The sequence below is a fragment of the Sapajus apella genome, unplaced genomic scaffold, assembly GCF_009761245.1.
Source record: "Sapajus apella isolate SASKATOON/1434 unplaced genomic scaffold, GSC_monkey_1.0 scaffold23, whole genome shotgun sequence".
Lineage (NCBI taxonomy): Eukaryota > Metazoa > Chordata > Mammalia > Primates > Cebidae > Sapajus > Sapajus apella.
The window spans coordinates 432918-453606 of NW_022436963.1; the positions used below are offsets into that span (position 1 = coordinate 432918).

At 42.9% G+C, this 20689-nt stretch overlaps 1 protein-coding gene across 2 annotated transcripts in view; it reads right to left on the reverse strand.

Moving 5' to 3' along the window:
• Positions 1–20689, reverse strand: part of PRKAR2A (protein kinase cAMP-dependent type II regulatory subunit alpha) — a 95096-nt gene that overhangs the window by 62277 nt on the left and 12130 nt on the right. The window lies entirely within an intron of this gene.

Consider the following 20689-nt stretch of genomic DNA (forward strand, 5'->3'; position numbering starts at 1 on the left):
CTCAAGCCTGTAATCCCAGCACTTTGGGAGGCCGAGGCGGGTGGATCCCGAGGTCAAGAGATTGAGACCGTCCTGGTCAACATGGTGAAACCCCGTCTCTACTAAAACTACGAAAAATTAGCTGGGCATGGTGGTGCGTGCCTGTAATCCCAGCTACTCAGGAGGCTGAGGCAGGAGAATTGCCTGAACCCAGGAGGCGGAGGTTGCGGTGAGCCGAGATCGCGCCATTGCACTCCAGCCTGGGTAACAAGAGTGAAACTCCGTCTCAAAAAAAAAAAAAAAAAAAAAAAAAAAGAACTATACAATTTAGTGACAGACACAATGTATCAGTGCTTGCTCTACAAATGCCAATCAAATGAAATTATATACCTACAATTATGAAAGACAAAGTATTCAATATGGATCTCATTCAATCTATAAATAAAGGTGCTGTCATAAATTCTAAAATCATAAAATGTCAAACTTACAAAGTATATATGAAGTCATCTGGTCTAGCCATGACAACTAGGCTTCGTCTCACATGGCAACTCTAATTGAAGTTGCAGATCCACCTGAGTCATTCTAGACTCCTTCCTGTCACTACTCACATCTACTTCATTAACAATTCCATCTGTTCTCCTTCCCACTTCATCTCTTAAATCAGTCTACCTTTCTTGATCTCCACTGTCATCCTAGTCTGAGGCACATCATTTCATGCTTGGATAATTTGCAGTATTCTCCAAACCTTCTCTCCCATTGCCAATCAATTCTCCTCACAGTTATCAGAGTGATCTTAAAATTGAGAAGGACAATTTGACAGTCTCTGTCAAAAATTTAAATGTAAACTCCCTTTAACCCAGCAACAATTCCAGTTCTAGGAATATGTTCTAAATAAAACTCACATATGGAGAGAAATACATATGTATGTGTGCTGTTTATACGTATATACACATTATATATACAAATATATACATGTATTTGTATATATAGTTATCCCTTAGTATCCATAGGGAATTAGACCTAGTATCCATAGGGAATTAGGCCCCCATGGATACCAAACTCTGAAGATACTCAAGTTACTGATATAAAATAGCACAGTAAGGCCAGGCATGGTGGGTCACACCTGTAATCCCAGCACTTTGGGAGGCCGAGGCAGGTGGATCACAAGGTTGGGAGTTCGAGACCAGCCTAACCAACATGGTGAAACCCCACCTGTAAAAAAAGAATAAAAAGCAAAACAAAAACAAAAACAGTATTTGCATATAACCTACACATATCTTCCTAATCTCTAGATTACTTATAATGCCTACTAATATGCCTATACACCACTTCATTTTTGTGGATTTAATGTAGTACTTGACAGCAAATTCAAGTTTTTGCTTTTTAGAATTTTTTTCCCCAAAATATTTGCATGATGGCATCACCACACTTCAGCCTGAGTGACAAAGTAAGGCTGTTTCTAAAATATATATTTTTAATTTTAATAATTTTTAAAAATGGGGCAGGTGCAGTGGCTCAAGTCTGTAATCCCAGCATTTTCGGAGGCCAAGATGGAAGGATCACCAGCCTGAGCCATATAATAAGACCTCATCTCTACAAAAACAAAAAAAAATTAATTAGCTAGGCACAGTGGCTAATGCCTGTAGTCACAGCTATCTCAGAGGCTGAGATGGGAGGATGGTTTGAGCCTGGGAGGACAAGGCTGCAATGAACTACGATCATGCCACTGCATTCTAGCCTAGGTGACAGAGGAAAAGACCCTGTCTTCAGCCATAAGAAGGACTCGTTACTGACATATCCACCTTGGATGAATCCCAAAAACATTTAAATGAAAGCAGCCAGACACACAAAAAAATCACATATTGCATGATTCCTTTTATGTGAAATATCCAGAATAATTAATCCACAGAGGCATGCCAACTGATGGTTGCCAGGAGATAAAAGAAGGCGAGAATGAAAAGTGATTATTTATTGGGTACAAGTTGTTCTTCTGAGACGAATAAAAGATTTTGCAACTAGAGAGCTACAGTGGGTGCATAACATTGTGAATGCACAAAATGCTGCAAAATTATACACTTTAAAAAGATTATATGTTATCTGAATGTCACCTCAATTTTTTAAAAAGGCATTACACTAAGTAAAAAATGAGCCAGGCTCAAAAAAGACCACATATTGAATGATTCCATTTACATAAAATACCCAGAAAAGTTAAAACTAGAAAAACACAAAGTAGATTAGCGGTAGGCGGGGTTGGAGAGGGAATGGGGAGTGAGTGCAAATAGACACAAATGAGGGACCTTTGGGGATGATAAAATGTTCTCTTGCTTATAGCCATTACTGGGTAGTGAATTTTTTTTTTTTTTTTTTTGAGACAGAATTTCACTCATGTTACCCAGGCTGGAGTGCAATGGCGCGATCTCGGCTCACCGCAACCTCCGCCTCCTGGGTTCAGGCAATTCTCCTGCCTCAGCCTCCTGAGTAGCTGGGATTACAGGCACGCGCCACCATGCCCAGCTAATTTTTTGTATTTTTAGTAGAGACGGGGTTTCACCGTGTTGACCAGGATGGTCTCGATCTCTTGACCTCGTGATCCACCCGCCTCGGCCTCCCAAAGTGGTGGGATTACAGGCTTGAGCCACCGCGCCCGGCCGATAGTGAATTTAAAAAAAAAAAAAGAAAAGAAGATAAGATTTTCTCAAAGTGTGGTCATAGCTGCATGTCTGCAAGTTTACTAAAAATAAATTGTATGCTTAGAATGGGTAAATTTTAGAATATATTAATTACATCTTAATAAAACTCTTTAAAAGAAAAAACTATTGAAGGTCCTTCACCATGAGTCATGTCAATTTAAAGTACAAGGAAAATAGGAAGGAAAAGAAAAAGAGTAAAGAGATGTAGACATAAGCAGAAAAAAACAGGACATTTTTCATCCATTTAGTAAATATTTACTATATGCTAGACACTGAGATTAGGGAGGGGGCAAAACAAACCATCTGTGCTCAAGGAGCTTATAATCTAATTGTGACAAACAATAAACAAGCACATCCTATAACACAAGGCAGCAATGACTCATTAAGTTCAGAGGGGTAGTAACAGGAAGAAAATAATTTACCACATCATTTATTCATTTAGTGTTACAGGCAATTTTGAGCAGAAAAAGCTTTTACTACTTCATTTGAAGCCTTATGTTCTATTTAAACTTGAAAACATTTAGTTCTGAAATACACGTGGATTTTTTAAACTCGGAGAAATCTGTAAACATAACTGTCTTCTACAGACAGCAAAAGTTTGTCTAATCTTGTGTTAGTCACATGGTCAAATTAGACATAATGCTCCATACATATTGAAGCACAAAGAAGTATCTTTAGTTCTTTGTTCAGCCTGGCCAACAGAGCGAACCCCTATCTCTACTAAAAATACAAAAAATTAACTGGGCATGGTATCACGCCTGTAGTCCCAGCTACTCAGGAGGCTGAGGCAGGAGAGTCACTTGAACCCAGGAGACAGGTTGTGGTGAGCTGAGATCGTGCCACTGCATTCCAGCCTGGGCAACAGAGCGGGACTCTGTCTCAAAAAAAAAAAAAAGAACGAAAGAGGCAAATAATTTGGATTGGAAAAGAATAGGAGGTACCTCTTCCAGTTTCTGGAAACACAAGACCAAAGTTCATTTGAATAAAAATTTGGGCAACAGAGCCTCAATTCTTCCTTGGGTATAATGAAGCTGTGAGCCAGGCATGGGGGCTTATACCCATAATCCCAGCAAGAGGGCTGCTGAGCCCAGGAGTTAGAGACCAAGCTAAGCAATGTGGCAAGGCCCCATCTCTACCAAAAAAAAAAAATTAGCTGGGCAGGGTGGTAAGTACCTGTAGTCCCAGCCTAGCTACTTGGGAGGCTAAGGCAGGAGAATTGCTGAAATTCAGGAGTTCGAGGTTGCAGTGAGCTACCATCATGCCACCGCATACCAGCCTGGGCTACAGAGCAAGACTCTGTCTCAAAAAAAAAAAAAAAAAAAAAAGAGAAATCCAAGATGGCCAAACTCCCATTCACAAATGCTACAAAGAGAATAAAATACCTAGGAATACAACTAACAAAGAATGTAATGGACCTCTTCAAAGAGAACTACAAACCACTGCTCAAGGAAATAAGAGAGGACGCAAACAGATGGAAAAACATTCCATGCTCATGGTTAGGAAGAATCAGTATCATGAAAATGGCCATACTGCCCAAAGTAATTTACAGATTCAACGCTATCCCCATCAAGCTACCGATGACCTTCTACACAGAACTGGAAAAAACCACCTTAAACTTCATATGGAACCAAAAGAGAGCCCGCATAGCCAAGACAATCCTAAGCAAAAAGAACAAAGCTGGAGGCATCATGCTACCTGACTTCAAACTATAATACAAGGCTACAGTAATCAAAACAGCATGGTACTGGCACCAAAACAGAGATATAGACCAATGGAACAGAATAGAGGCCTGGGAGGCAATGCCACACATCTACAACCATCTGATCTTTGACAAATCTGACAAAAAAAAGCAATGGGGAAAGGATTCCCAGTTTAATAAATGGTGTTGGGAAAACTGGCTAGCCATGTGCAGAAAGTAGAAATTGGACCCCTTCCTGACATCTTACACTAAAATTAACTCCAGATAGATTAAAGATTTAAACATAACGCCTAACACCATAAAAACCCTAGAAGAAAACCTAGGCAAAACCATTCAGGACACAGGCATAGGCAAGGACTTAATGACTAAAACACCAAAAGCATTGGCAACAAAAGCCAAATCAGACAAATGGGATCTAATTAAACTCCAGAGCTTCTGTACAGCAAAAGAAACAGTCATTAGAGTGAACTGACAACCAACAGAATGGGAAAAAATTTTTGCAATCTACCCATCTGACAAAGGGCTAATATCCAGAATCTACAAAGAACAAAACAGATTTACAAGAAAAAAATAAACCCATTCAAAAGCGGGCGAAGGATATGAACAGATACTTTTCAAAAGAAGATATATATGAGGCCAACAAACATGAAAAAATGCTCATCACCACTGGTCACTGGACAAATGCAAATCAAAACCACATTGAGATACCATCTCATGCCAGTTAGAATGGCGATCATTAAAAAGTCTGGAGACAACAGATTCTGGAGAGGATGTGGAGAAACAGGAACACTTTTACACTGTTGTTAGTTCAACCATTGTGGAAGATGGTGTGGCAATTCCTCAAGGACCTAGAAACAGAAATTCCATTTGACCCAGCAATCCAATCATTGGGTATATACCCAAAGGATTATAAATCGTTCTATTATAAAGACACATGCATACACATATGTTCACTGCAGCACTGTTTACAATAGTAAAGACCTCGAACCAACCCAAATGCCCATCGATGATAAACTGGACAAGGAAAATATGGCATATATACACCATGGAATACTATGCAGCCATAAAAAGCAATGAGTTTGTATCCTTTATAGGGATATGGATGAATCTGGAAACCATCATTCTCAGCAAGCTGACACAAGAACAGAAAATCGAATGCCACATGTTCTCACTCATAGGCAGGTGTTGAACAATGAGAACACATGGACACAGGGAGGGGAGCATCACACACTGGGGTCTGTTGGGCGGGGCTAAGGGAGGGACAGCGGTGGGTAGGGAAGCTGGGGAGGGATAACATGGAGAGAAATGCCTGATATAGGTGATGGGGGGATGGAGGCAGCAAACCACCTTGCCATGTATATACCTATGCAACAATCCTGCATGATCTACACATGTACCCCAGAACCTAAAGCACAATTTAAAAAAAATTTTTTTAAAAGCTAAAATCTGTCTACTGTCTCCAGAAAGTTTTATACAATTTAGGTAGCTGCTGTAAGCCATGCAAAAGATCCTAAGTGAAGCCAGATAAGATAAAGGAGGAATGCGGGGTGGGGTGGGATGCTCACACCTGAAATCCAGCACTTTGGGAGGCCAAGCCAGGTGGGTTGATCACCTGAGGTTAAGAGTTGGAGACCAGTCTGTCCAACATGGTGAAACCCGTCTCTACTAAAAATATAAAAATTAGCCAGGCATGGCAGGGAACACATGTAATCCCAGGTACTTATGAGGCTGAGGCAGGAGAATCGCTTCAACCTGGGAGGTGGAGGTTTCAGTGAGCCAAGATCACGCCATTGTACTCCAGCCTGGGCAACAAGAGAGAGAGTCCATCTCAAAACAAAAATAAATAAATAAATAAGAATATTTATTTATTTATATTCAACTAACTTTACAATTCTTTTTATCCACCCAGAAAGTGAACAGGTTTTCAGCATTTTCCGTTTAAGAAAAAAAATTTTTGAACCTTGATCTCAGTTTGGCCATTTTGCTGATTTTAAACATTCTGCAATGCCTTGTTCCATTTGTATTTCCAGAAAGTTCCATGAGTCTGATATGCACCAGAATAGAAAACCATTGCTACAAATTGATAACATAACATAAAATCAGAGGAGTTCAGAGTTTATTCAGTCTTGAAATTGGGGAAGCCCCCCAGCAACTTAGAGCACAGCTGTTTTTTTTTTTTTTTTTTTTTTTTTTTTTTTTTTTCCGCTTTTGCTTTTTTTTGAGATGGAGTCTTGCTCTATCACCCGGCTTGAGTGCAGTGGTGCGATCTCAGCTTACTGCAACCTCTATCTCCTGGGTTCAAGCGATTATCCTGTCTCAGCCTCCCAAACAGCTGGGACTACAGGTGCAAGCCACCATACCCAGCTAATTTTTGTATTTTTTTGTAGAGACGGGGTTTCATCATGTTGGCCAGAATGGCGTTGATCTCTTGACCTCGTGATCCGCCCACCTCAGCCTCCCAAAGTGCTAGGATTACAAGCATTGTGTTTTATAAATATTTAGTTATGAATTTCAACATGTTTTTCAGGATATAAAGAAAATGGCTGAAGTTTTAATTTACCAGTTCTTTTTGTTTTGTTTTTGAGACAGAGTCTCGCTCTGTTGCCTAGGCTGGAGTGCAGTGGTGCAATCTTGGCTCACTGCAGCCTCTACCTCCCAGGATCAAGCAATTCTCCTGCCTCAGCCTCCCAAGTAGCTGGGACTACAGAAGCACACCACCATGCCTGGCTAATTTTTGTATTTTTAGTAGAGACAGGGTTTCACCATGTCAGCCAGGTTAATCTTGAACTCCTGACCTCAGGTGATCTGCCCGCCTCAGCCTCCCAAAGTGTTAGGGTTACAAGCATGAGCCACTGCACCTGGCCTTCAATTTATCAGTTCTAAAGCCCCTTGATATTCAGATGGTACTGGCATGTTTTTGTGAGAGACTGAGGTCAGCTTTACATATATATATGACATACATATATATATGTCACATATATGACCTGACAAAGAATGAGTTAGGTGGCCAGGTGCGGTGGCTTACACCTGTAATCCCAGCACTTTGGGAGGCCGAGGTCAGCTTTACATATATATATGACATACATATATATGCCATGTATATGGCCTGACAAAGAATGAGTTAGCTGGCCAGGCAAGGTGGCTTACACCTGTAATCTCAGCACTTTGGGAGGCCGAGGCGGGTGGATCACAAGGTCAGGAGAGCTCAAGACCAGCTTGACCAACATGGTGAAACCCTGTCTCTACTAAAAATACAAAAAATTAGTTGGGTGTGTTGGTACGCGCCTGTAGTCCCAGCTCCTCCGGAGGCTGAGGCAGGAGAATCACTTGAGCCAGGGAGGCAGAGGTTGCAGTGAGCCGAGATCTTGCCATTGCACTCCAGCCTAGGTGACAGAGCGAGACTCCGTCCGGAAAAAAAAAAAAAGAAGCTAGCTTTCTAATACTTCTCCAACCTTGCCTCCTATACCTCTCCCCTGTTCCCATTTAACCATCTGAAACCCCCTTGTGCCCAGAAAAGGAGTATTTTCACAGCCTGTGTGTGTGTGTGCATCCACTGATATCCTCCTTCTCAACCTTCCACCAGGCAGTTCCTATATCCCTCCCTTAGAATCCTATACATTTATAAGTGAAAACACCCTAGGCACATTGTAACTGGTTCATTGTCTGTCTAGAGAATAGATCATGAATTCCTGAAAGACAGGCATTTTGTCAGACTCATTTCTAAATCTCCAGCATCTAGCACAGTGCACAGCACATGGCCGATTAAAATTTACTAACTGGATGTATAAATTGTCCTACCCAAACTTCAGCCTGAAGATAGTCTCGCAACAGCAGTATAGAATCAAAGCAATGTTCACCTCACCTAAGCCCCTCTTTTTCCAGAGCAAGTTTACCCACCCAATTCAAGTTTAAAAGGAGAGCTCCACTTAAAACCCCAAGTATCATGATGTTCCTTCTGAAGTTTATACGCTTAACCATTTAGCATTAAACTAATTACGGAGGCTGGGTATGGTGGCTCATGCCTGTAACCCAGCACTTTAAGAGGCTGAGGCAGGAGGATCACTTGAGCCTAGGAGTTCAAGGCCTGTCTGGACAACATAGTGAGACCCCATCTCTTTTTTAAAAAAATAAGATAATAAAATAAACCAAGTAAGGACTGAGGGAGAGAGAGAAAAAACACTTCATACTTTAAAAAGCAAAAACAATGGAGACATCTTAACCAAGTAAAAAGATACTTGGTATGCTCTTTATAGCACAAGAGCTGTGAGCCCCAAATAAGAAATGATGTTAACACTAAAAACAAACAAAAAAACCCTCCATTTTAACATTTTTGTTTCTTTTGAAAGTATTTAGCATGTAGAGTTGCTATGCCACTGAGAAAGTGGATGATTCTTATTCCTCCAAATACATAAATCTTGCACTCTAGAAGAGAGGAGAAATCTACCAGAGGAGAGAAATTGTTTTCCCATTCCCAAATGTGCTAATTAATTATCTATAAATATTAATATTCTCTACAGCCAAAAGGTACCACCTAACAAACTCTGCTATCTCGGCTGCCCTCTGCTCTGATGCAAGGTTGTAAAGAGGCAGATCAGGTTTTTCTATCATTTACATGCCAGCAACCCAGACGGGCACTTCCAACCATACCTAAGGCACCCTGTTAAAAGCAAAAATCAGCCTGTTAAGAAACCAAAAGCCAAAGAGTTACCCTGCTGAATTATTTTGTACAAGAATTATCTGCTATATTTTCAAATAACCAAAACTATACCACTAATCTTCAGTCTGTCATTTTACACTATAACCCATTCATTCTTTTTTTAATACAGAATTATGTGAGTGAACCCCATTCATCCATTTTTTTTTCCTTTTTTTCCCCAAGTATGCCCTACATATTTGTACCCATTCATTCTTAAGATCTGATAACGCTCTGTAGAACGAAGCGTTGTAATAAGATTTCAACACAAAGGACAGGTTTGCATTCTAGCTTCAGAACTTAAACCTGGTCAGATGCAGTGGCTCACACATGCAATCTTGGGATGCCAAGGCAGGGAGAACTGCTTGAACCCAGGAGTTCAAGACGAGTTTGAGCAACATAGTGAGACCCTGTCTCTACAAAAAAAAATTTTTTTTTTAGACAGATTCTCACTCTGTCGCCCAAGCTAGAGTGCAGTGGAATGATCTTGGCTCACTACAACCTCCACCTCCTGGGTTCAAGCAATGCTCCTGTCTCAGCCTCCTAAGTAGCTGGGACTACAGGCATATGCCACCACATCCAGCTATTGTTTTGCATTTTTAGTGGGGACAGGGTTTCACTGTATTAGCCAGGATGGTCTCGGATCTCCTGACCTCATGATCCACCCACCTCAGCCTCCCAAAGTGCTGGCATTATAGGCGTGAGCCACTGGGCCCAGCCAAAAAATTTTTTTAATTTGCCAGGCACAGTGGTGTGCACCAGTAGTGCTAACTACTTGGGAGGTTGAGGTAGGAGGATGGTTTAAGCCAGGGAGCTAAGCTTGAGCTGTGATCACACCACTGCAGTACAGCCTGGGTGACAGAGCAAGACTCTGTCTCAAAAAAAGAGAACTTAAACTTCTCTGAGCCTCAGTACTCACAAATTCAATGAGGGTAGTACCACTTACCACAAATTACCTGAGGGCAAGACTTAATGACCCTATTTACAGAAGTGTTGAGACAGTAAAATGTTAGGGATATCATAGTTTTGTGGACGGTTTGCTGGTTTTTGAAAATTATATATCTTTAAAATATTGCAGTTTCACATTTTTTTCACAGCTGCTATTTTCCCACGTATACGCTGTTCAAGCACTTGTTTTTGAGATGGAGTTTTGCTCTTGTTGCCCAGGCTGGAGTGCAGTGGTACGATCTCTGCTGACTCCAACCTCCACCTCCCAGACTCAAGTGATTCTCCTGCCTCAGCTTCCCAAGTAACTGGGATTACAGGAGCTCACCACCATGTCTGGCTAACTTCTGTATTTTTAGTAGAGACGGGGTTTCACCATGTGGCCAGGCTGGTTTTGAACTCCTGACTTCAGGTGATCTGCCCACCTCCGCCTCCCAAAGTGCTAGGATTATAGGCATGAGCCACCATGCCCGGCCTCAAACATTTTTGTTAGTTACAATTTTTGAGTCCCACTATGTGCAAGTATTATGCCAACCATTTTAAATGCATCATCACATATCCTCTTCACAAGAACCCTATTACTATCCCATTTTATAGCTGAGGAGACTGAGATTCAGAGAATTGTATCCAAGGTCACACAGCTGGAAGTGGTCAAGCCAGAATCTGACTCATCTAAATTTGACAACTGAGGAAAAGTAAAAGTGTGAATTAATAAAATGTTTGTTTTACATTTTTTTAAATAAATTCCACTATTCCATTATTTAATTATGGATCTTTAGCAATATAACAATCCCCCCAGCTTTCCTCCTGTGGAAAGATCATGTTGCCTGTGTGCTTAGTGCTGCTCCTGCCAGATAGATGATAAGCTCCTATAGGCAAGAGCACTCTTATCCCCCATCCCAGTGCTGACTAGAGTGGACAGCTGCTGAAATAACGAACACAGCAAAGAGGCTGCAGGCCACACCAGTATTTAGCCATACCACTGTGTCAATCCACCTCCTGTGGCACTTCTCCAAACCCCTTCCTCCTTCTAGCTAGGTAACCAGAGTTAACCTTTAGGAGTGGCCTCTCACAGATGTGAAGTCCTTGTGGGACTTCACTCCCAACTCTGTCCGCCACTTCCAACTTGGTCATAGGATAGGATGCATGATCCAAGCTGGGCAAATCAGTATTCTTAAGCGTGGTAACTTGCTTGCAACAAGCATAGAACAAGCATGGTAACTTATTCCAAAAAGGGAGTATGACCCAACCCAAGCCAGTCCTTCTCTGGAATATTGCAAACAGAGGTTACAGAATAGCTCACTCTTTAATTTGTATCGGGAACTGCTTTAGGCACTGGGGAGCCAATGAGGGATCTACCACAAGGGAGTAAGAGGGCCATATATGCATCTTGGAAAGATATTCTAATAATGGTATCACCAATAGAATAAGACACGCAGTGGGAAGACCAGTAATGGGCCTACTATAATAGTCCTGACAAAAAATGAAGAACAGTTGAACCGAGACAATGGTAACAGGAACGAGAAAAGGGAACACATTAGGAAACATTTGGGGATTGCGTTCTGTATCACTGGAAATATTGTCCTAAAACAGAGAAACCGCCTCCTTAATGCTCTTGCATAGATGACTACTGTGAACACTTTATTCATATGATAAGTACTTACTGAGTACCTAGAAACCAATAAGAATGAAGTGGTTATAAGCATAGATTCTGAACCAGGCTGCCTGGGTTCAAATCCAGTGTCAACTCACTTACTAGCAGTGTGACCTTGAATAAGTTATTTAACCTCTGTGGCTCACTTTCCTCATCTACAAAACCAGGATAATAATAGCACCTACCTCATAGGGTTGCTGTTGTGCAGAAAAGGAAACCCTTGAACTGGCTGATAAAAGACAAGCAGCAGTTCAGCAGAGAAACAAGGGGGGAGGACAGCATTCGGGGCAGAAGGGAAGGCATATGGAAAGGAAAAGAAATGTGAAAAAGTGAGCTTGGCTCATGACCATTGCCCTCTCCAGACCCACATTCCCAATGTTGGCTAAATACTAGCTGGAACTCCAACTCCACAAGTTGGACTTGAAATTCAGTAGGTCCAGAATACAACCAATAAACTTCACAGTTCCTGTTCCTCCAGGCTCCCCATGTCAGGGGCAATGCCATGGCCATCTCCAACCAAACAGTTTTAATTACTCCCTCATTTACTCCTAAACACACAGGCTGTAACAGTAGGTTAAGGGTGGAATGATCAATCCAGTGTAAGCCATGCCTCACAGAAAGAGAAAGAGTGGTGGGGATTGTGGATCCAGTCAGAGATGACACAGAGCACTACTTACTCAGGAGCAGAAACTTCAGCTGTAGGAACAACAGCTATCAAAGCCTAAAAGGAATATTCTCTGTCATAAAGACCAGCTTTGCTTCAGGCTTTCCCAGAGCTAGGGAAATACCTCCTCCTACCCATCCCCACTCCCTTCCAGCTACTGCTATTTTGCCTATTAATTCTGTATTTTCCAATCAAAAGTCTTACTGATAATCCAACTTCCCAAGAATTTTAAAGTAGGCCAGTTCCCTGGTTTTAAGAGATATGAGTTCTAGGATCAACAGAAAAGATTACCTGACCGATTACAGTTATCACACTAGATACTAGGTGTTTAGCATACATTATTGTTAATTTTTACTATACCCTTGAAAGACAGTCAAGAACTCCCTTTTAAGAATAAAAACAGGGTCGGGCATGGTGGCTCACGTCTGTAATCCCAGCACTTTGAGTCTGGAGTTTGAGACCAGCCTGGCCAACATGGTGTAATCCTGTCTCTTCTAAAAATACAAAAACTAGCCAGGTGTGGTGGTGCGCACCCATAGTCCCAGCTACCTGGGAGGCAGAGGCAGGAGAATCACATGAACCTGGTAGGGGAGGTTGCAGTGAGCCGAGACTACACCACTGCACTCCAGCCTGGGCGAAAGAAAAAGACGATATCTCAAAAAAAAAAAAAAAAAAAAAAAAAAAAAAAAAGAATGAAAACAGGGTCAGGCGCGGTGGCTCACACCTGTAATCCTAGCACTTTTGGAGGCCAAGGCTGGTAGATCACCTGAGGTCAGGAGTTTGAGACCGGCCTGGCCAACATGGTAAAACCATGTCTCTACTAAAAATACAGAAATTAGCTGGGCATGGTGGCACGTGCCTGTAGTCCCAGCTACTCAGGAGGGTGAGGCAGGAGAATCACTTGAACCTGGGAGGTGGAGGTTGCAGTGATCCGAGATGGCAGCACTGCACTCCAGCCTGGGCGACAGACCAAGACTCTGTATCATAAAAACACAAAAACAAAAAACAACATGGAGTTTCCCAGCATCCAGCCTGGCTCTGCCTCAGACCAGTTCTTCACATTGCTTGCATGGGGTATAAATATGATGGTGTTCCTCCCCTTTATAAAGCTGTTTAATGTGTCCCCGGCCTGTAGTTTGTGTCCCAAACTTCCATGGTCACAGAACCATTTTAAATTGATGGAATACCAGCTGGCACTCACAATGTCTACTGAATTGAATCTACATGTTTGGATTAGAGCAGAGAGAAGAAGAAAAATGGCCTCAGTAACTGATGCCCCCAAAAAATTACATTCTAATAAAAGAAAAGGCAGATTAGCAAAATTAAGCCATTTTCATTTTCCTAAGAACAAAATTTCACATATTCTGTAATTAAAACACAAGACGCATGTCACAGACTAGTAATCAAATGGAAATAAGTCAGGCTAGTTAGTATATCTGAATCATGCAATAATATGCAGATCTCAAGTCAAAAGTGTTCAGGATATCCCAGGATTTTTTTTTTTTTTTTTTTTTTTTTTTAAATTTGAGACGAGGTCTTGTTCTGTTGCCCAGGCTGGAGTGCAGTGATGCAATCATAACACTGACTGGATGTGGGGCCATTGCATCAGTATTGTTTAAAAGCTCCCAAGGCTGAAAACTACTGTCACAGGGAGAGGAACGAACTGAGTGAAGGTTACAAGGATAGAAGCCAGTCTTCTCTGAATACACCTTGTTTTATAAATTTGGCTTTGGAATCACAAATATTTTAAACAATTATGAAATTAAATTAGAAAAAGCAATCCCTAAAGCATAAAGCAAACTTACTGTATGCTGAATTGGAAAGAGAATCACACAAAGGACTATTTTAAGTGACTTTTTTTTAAAATATAGAGAGACAAGGTCTCACCATGTTGTCCAGGCTGGTCTTGAACTCCTGGGCTCAAGCAATCCGCTCGCCTCAGCCTCTTGAAGCGCTGGGATTACAGGTGTAAGCCACCATGCCTGGCCCTTAAAGTGACTTTAAATTTTTTTTTTTTTTTTTAAAGACGGGGTTTCACCATGTTGGTCAGGTTGGTCTTGAACTCCCAACCTCAGGTGATCTGCCCGCCTTGGCCTCCAAAGTGCTTGGATTACGGGCGTCAGCCACCACGCCCGGCCTTCAAGTGACTTTAACTGGAAATCCTGATAGGGTATATTCTAAACATAAGAACTCAAGAAAATCTGTAGTTTTTTCAGAAATCGTACTTATTACTGGTGTCTGAAGTGGGGGGGAAGGGCGCTGATTTACAGACTGAGCCCTCAACCTATGAGATGTGTTGCTATCTCTAGGTAGACAAAGTCAGAAATAATTGTGAGAATACCCAGCTCATGCCTGCAGCTTGGTGTGTGGAGGAAAAACGTACACATTTGGTCACAGAAGTCTTCTATATTGATGACTGCTGTAGTAGTGTGACAGGAGAACAAAAACACAGCTGGAGAGTTTTTTCTAATCACAAGTTAAAACTAAAAATATAACAAGACTTGAACATCTTTCAGCCTGAGGAACAGGAAAAAAAAAAAAAAATATATATATATATATATATATATATATATTTTCCGAGACGGAGTTTTACTCTTGGTGCCCAGGCTAGAGTGCAATGATGCGGTCTCGGCTCACTGCAACCTCTGCCTCTTCTGTTCAAGCGATTCTCCTGCTTCAGCTTCCCAAGTAGTTGGGATTACAGGGGCCCACCACCACACCCAGCTAATTTTTTTGTATTTTTAGTAGAGACAGGGTTTCACCATGTTGGCTAGTCTGGAACTCATGGCCCCAGGTGATCCACCCGCCTCGGCCTCCCAAAGTGCTGGGATTACAGGCATGAGCCACTGCACCCAGCCAAAAATATATATATGTTTTTAATTAACTGGGTATGGTGGCGCATGCCTGTGGTTCCAGCTACTGGGGAGGCCAAGGTGGGAGGACTGCTTGAGTCTGGGAGGTCAAGGCTGCAGCGAGCCATAATCACACCACTGCACTCCAGCCTGGGCGACAGAGCAAGACCCTGTCGATAAAAAAAATAAATAAATAAAAATATTCTACCAGAAATCAAGGACACTATAAAAGTCTACTAGGACCATAGCAAAAGGAATCAGGAGGAAACTTGAAGACTACAAAAAGACAGGATAATATGAACATCAAATAAGAACAAGGGCTGGGGCCAGGCATTGTGGCTCATGCCTGTAATCCCAGCACTTTGGGAGGCTGAGGCAGGTGGATCACTTCAGTCAGGAGTTCAGGTGATCCACCCGCCTCGGCCTCCCAGTGTGCTGGGATGACAGGTGTGAGCCACCACACCCGGACTCTTCTTTCTTTTTTTAAAGAAATTAGGTCTCTCTCTGTTTCCCAGGCTAGACTATAGCAGCTACACACAGGTGTGATCATGGCCCACAACAGCCTCAAACTCCTGCGCTCAAGCAGTTTTCTTGCTTCAGCCTCAGAGTAGCTGGGACTACAGACACACAACTCTTCTTTAGACTTTTTAACTCTTATAATAACATTTACCTTAATACACAAAGGCACTGTACAGATAACACAAAAATATTGTGTTTGATGGGAACAGTGGCTCATACTTATAATCCAAGTACTTTGGGAGGCCGAGGCAGGAGAATTGCTTAAGCCCAAAAGTTGAAGACCAGCCAAGGCAACATGGTGAGACTCCGTCTCTATAAAAAATAGAAAAAAAACTAGACAAGTATGGTGGCCAGCGACTCTGGTCCTGGCTACTCCAGAGGCTGAGGTGGGAAGATCTTGCTTAAATCCAAAAAGTTGAGACTGCGATGAGCTATAATTACACCTGGGAGACAGGTGAGACCCTGCCTCCAAAAAAAAAAGAAAAGAAAAGAAAAAGAAAAATTTATTTATAACCTTATCCTTTAAGCTTTTTTTCTTTTTTTAAAACCGGATGCAGTGGTTCATGCCCATAATCCCAGCACTTTGTTTTTTCTTGTTGTTTGTTTTCGTTTGTTTGTTTTGAGACAGAGTCGCTCTGTCACTCAGGCTGGAGTGCAGTAGCACGATCTCGGCTCACTGCAACCTCTGCTTTCTGGGTTCAAGCAATTCTCCTGCTTCAGCCTCCCGAGTAGCTGGGACTACAGACACATACTATCACACCTGGCTGATTTTTTGTATTTTTTTGTAGAGACGGGGTTTCACCATGTTTGCCAGGCTGGTCTTAAAAGTCCTGACCACAAGTGATCCACCACCTTGGCCTCCCAAAGTGCTGGAATTACATGCGTGAGCCACCGCCCCTAGCTCAAGTGAGGCAGGTGGATCACTTAAGCCCAACAGTTTGAGACCAGCCTGGGCAACAGAGCAAGATCTCATCTCTATTAAATAATAAAAAAATAAAAATTAACTGGGCATGGTGGCAGGTGCCTGTAATCTCAGCTAATTGGGAGGCTGAGGCAAAGAATTGCTTGAGCTAGGGAGGCAGAGGTTGCAGTGAGCTGAAATCATGCCACTGCACTCCAGCCTGGGCGACTGAGCAAGATTCCATCAAATTAATTAATTAAAAATGGGCCGGGCACAGTGGCTCAAACTTGTATTCCCAGCACTTTGGAAGGTGGAGGCAGGTGGATCACAAGGTCAGGAGTTCAAGACCAGCCTGACCAACATGGTGAAACCCTGTCTCTACTAAAAATACAAAAATTAGCCAGCATGGTGGCATGTGCCTGTAATCCCAGCTCCTCGGGAGGCTGAGGCAGGAGAATCACTTGAACCAGGAGGCGGAGGTTGCAGTGAGCCAAGACTGTGCCACTCACTGCACTGCAGCCTGCGTGACAGGGCGAGACTCCATCTCAAAATAAATAAAAAAATTAAAAAATAAAAAATAAAAATAAAAATGAAGGTTGGGTGTGGTGGCTCATGCCTGTAATCCCAGCATTTTGGGAGGCCCAGGTGGGCAGATCACCTGAGGTCAGGAGTTTGAGGCCACCCTGGCCAACATGGTGAAACCCTGTCTCTACTAAAACTACAAAAAGTAGCCAGGCATGGTGGCATGGACCTGTAGTCCCAGCTACTTGGGAGGCTGAGGCAGGAGAATCGCTTGAACCTGGGAGGCAGAGGTTGCAGTGAGCTGAGCTCATGCCGCTGCACACCAACCTGGGCAACAGAGTGAGACTCCATCTCAAAAATAAATAAATAAGCAATATATATGGCCAGGCACGGTGACTCAGGTCTGTAATCCCAGCGCTTTGGGAGGCCGAGGTGGGCGGATCACAGGGTCAAGAGATCAAGACCATCCTAGCCAACATGGTGGAACCCGTCTCTACTAAAATACAAAAATTAGCTGGGCGTGGTGGTGCGGGCCTGTAGTTCCAGCTACTCGGGAGGCTGAGGCAGGAGAATTGTTTGAACGCAGGAGGCGGAGGTTGCAGTAAGCCGAGATCATGCCACTGTACTCTATCCTGGTGCCTAGCAACAGAGCTAGACTCTGTCTCAAAACAACAACAACAACAACAACAAAAAAAAATATACACACACACACACACACACACACACACACACACACACACACACACACATATATATATTTTACATATATATATATATTTTTTTTTTTTTTACATTTTAAGCTTTTTTATTAAAAACTAAGACACAAACACACATATTAGACTAGTCCTATATAGAGTCAGGACAGCCTAGACCTACACAGGGACTGGATCATCAATATCATTGTCTGAAAAAAATATTTTTTCTCTACATCTTGTCCCACTGGAAGCTCTTTAGGGACAAAACCACACATGCAGCTGTGAGCTTTCCTCTCCTTCTGGAATAACAGTTGAAGGACTTGCCTGAGGCTGTTTTACAATTAACTTTTTTTTAGTAAGTAGAAGGTTTACACTCTTTTTTTTTTTTTTTTTTTTTTTTTGGGGTTGCCTCGCTCTGTCGCCCAGGCTGGAGTGCAATGGCGCGATCTCTGCACACTGCAACCTCTGCCTCCCAGGTTCAAATGATTCTCCTGCCTCAGGCTCCCGAGTAGCTGGGATTACAGGCACATGCCACACCACACCAGGCTAATTTTCAGCATGTTGGTCAGGCTGGTCTCGAACTCCTGACTATGATCCGCCCGTCTCGACTTCCCAAAGTGCTGGGATTACAGACGTGAGCCACCGTGCACCAATAACATAGTTATTATCATTATGAAATTTTACGTACTACAGCAGTCCCCAACGTTTTTGGCACCAGGGACCGGTTTCATGGAAGGCAATTTTTCAATGAAAATTGGAGAAGGGTTGGGGATAGTTTCAGGATGATTCAAGTGCATTACATTTATTGTTCACTTTATTTCTGTTATTACTACATTGTAATATATAAGGAAATAATTATACAACTCACCATTATGTAGAATCAGTGGGAGCCCTGGGCTTGTTTCCCTTCAACTAGACAGTCCCATCTGGGGGTGATGGGACACACTGACAGGTCAGGCATTTGGTTCTCATAAGGAGTGCACAACCAAATCCCTGGCATGTGCAGTTCACAACAGGGTTCGTGTTCTTATGAGAATCTAATGCACCACTGATCTGACAGGAGATGGAGCTCAGGACGTAATGTAAGCAAGGGGAATAGCTATAAATACAGATGAAGCTTCACTTGTTTGACCGCTGCTCACCTTCTGCCGTACAGCCCAGTTCCTAGCAGACCATAGACCATTATTGGTCCATGGCCTGGGGTTTGGGGACCCTGGATGTACTATACATAATTTTATGTGCTATACTTTTATACAACTGGCAGCAGAGGTTTGTTTACACCAGTGTCATCACAAACAACATCATTATGTCACTAACTGAAAGGAATTTTTTAGCTCTATTATACTCTTAGGGGATTGCCATTTTATAATATAATCCCTCATTATCAAAACATCATTATGCAGTGCAAGACTGTATAACACTGCAAACTGAACAATAACTCACCAGCCACTGGTTTATCCAAAATATCTTGTTTTTTTTTTTTTGTTTTGTTTGTTTTGAGACGGAGTTTCACTCTTGTTACCCAGGCTGGAGTGCAATGGCGCGATCTCGGCTCACCGCAACCTCCGCCTCCTGGGTTCAGGCAATTCTCCTGCCTCAACCTCCTGAGTTGAGTAGCTGAGATTACAGGCACGCGCCACCATGCCCAGCTAATGTTTTGTATTTTTAGTAGAGACGGGGTTTCACCATGTTGACCAGGATGGTCTCGATCTCTTGACCTCGTGATCCACCCGCCTCTGCCTCCCAAAGTGCTGGGATTACAGGCTTGAGCCACCGCACCCGGCCGTCTTTTTTTTTTTTTTTTTTTTTTTTTTTTAAGAGATAGAGTCTTGCTCTCATCCAGCCTAAAGTGCAATGGCCTGATCACGGCTCACCGCAGCCTTGACCTCCTGGGCTCAAGTGATCCTGCCACCTCAGCCCCCCTAGTAGCTACAACTACAGGTGTGCATCACCACGACTTGGCTATTTTTTGCAGAAATGGGGTCTTGCTATGTTGCCCAGGTTTGTCTGGGCCTCAAGCAATCAAGTTGCCCAGAGCTGCGTCTCACTGTGTTGCCCAGGCTGGAGTGCAGTGGCTCAATCTTGGCTCACTGCAACCTCTGCCTCCTGGGTTCAAGAAATTCTCATGCCTCTGCCTCCCAAGTAGCTGGGATTATGGGTGTGTACCACTATGCCCGGCTATTTTTTGTATTTTTAGTAGAGACTGGTTTCACCATGCTGGCCAGGCTGGTCTTGAACTCCTGACATCATGTGATCCACCTGTCTCGGTCTCCCAAAGTGCTGAGATTATGGTTGTGAGCCACTGCACCCAGCTCCAAAAAATCTTTATCTGAATTTCTACATCGTTAGCAACTGTCTTTGCACACAATATCTTGTGGTCATCACATCTTAAAACTGCTGACAAATTCGGCCAGGGACGGTGGCTCATGCCTATAATCCCAGCACTTTGGGAGGCCGAGACAGGTGGATCACCTAAGGTCAGGAGTTTGAGACCAGCCTGATCAACATGGTGAAAACCTGTTTCTACTAAAAATACAAAAAATAGCTGGGCGTGGTGGCTGGCATCTATAATCCCAGCTACTCAGGAGGTTGAGGCAGGAGAACTGCTTGAACCTAGGAGGCAGAGGTTGCAGTGAGCTAATGTGGTGCCGTCGTACCCCAACCTGGGCAACAAAAGTGAAACTCTGTCTCAAGGGCCGGGCGCGGTGGCTCAAGCCTGTAATCCCAGCACTTTGGGAGGCCGAGGCGGGTGGATCACGAGGTCAAGAGATCGAGACCATCCTGGTCAACATGGTGAAACCCCGTCTCTACTAAAAATACAAAAAAATTAGCTGGGCATGGTGGCGCGTGCCTGTAATCCCAGCTACTCAGGAGGC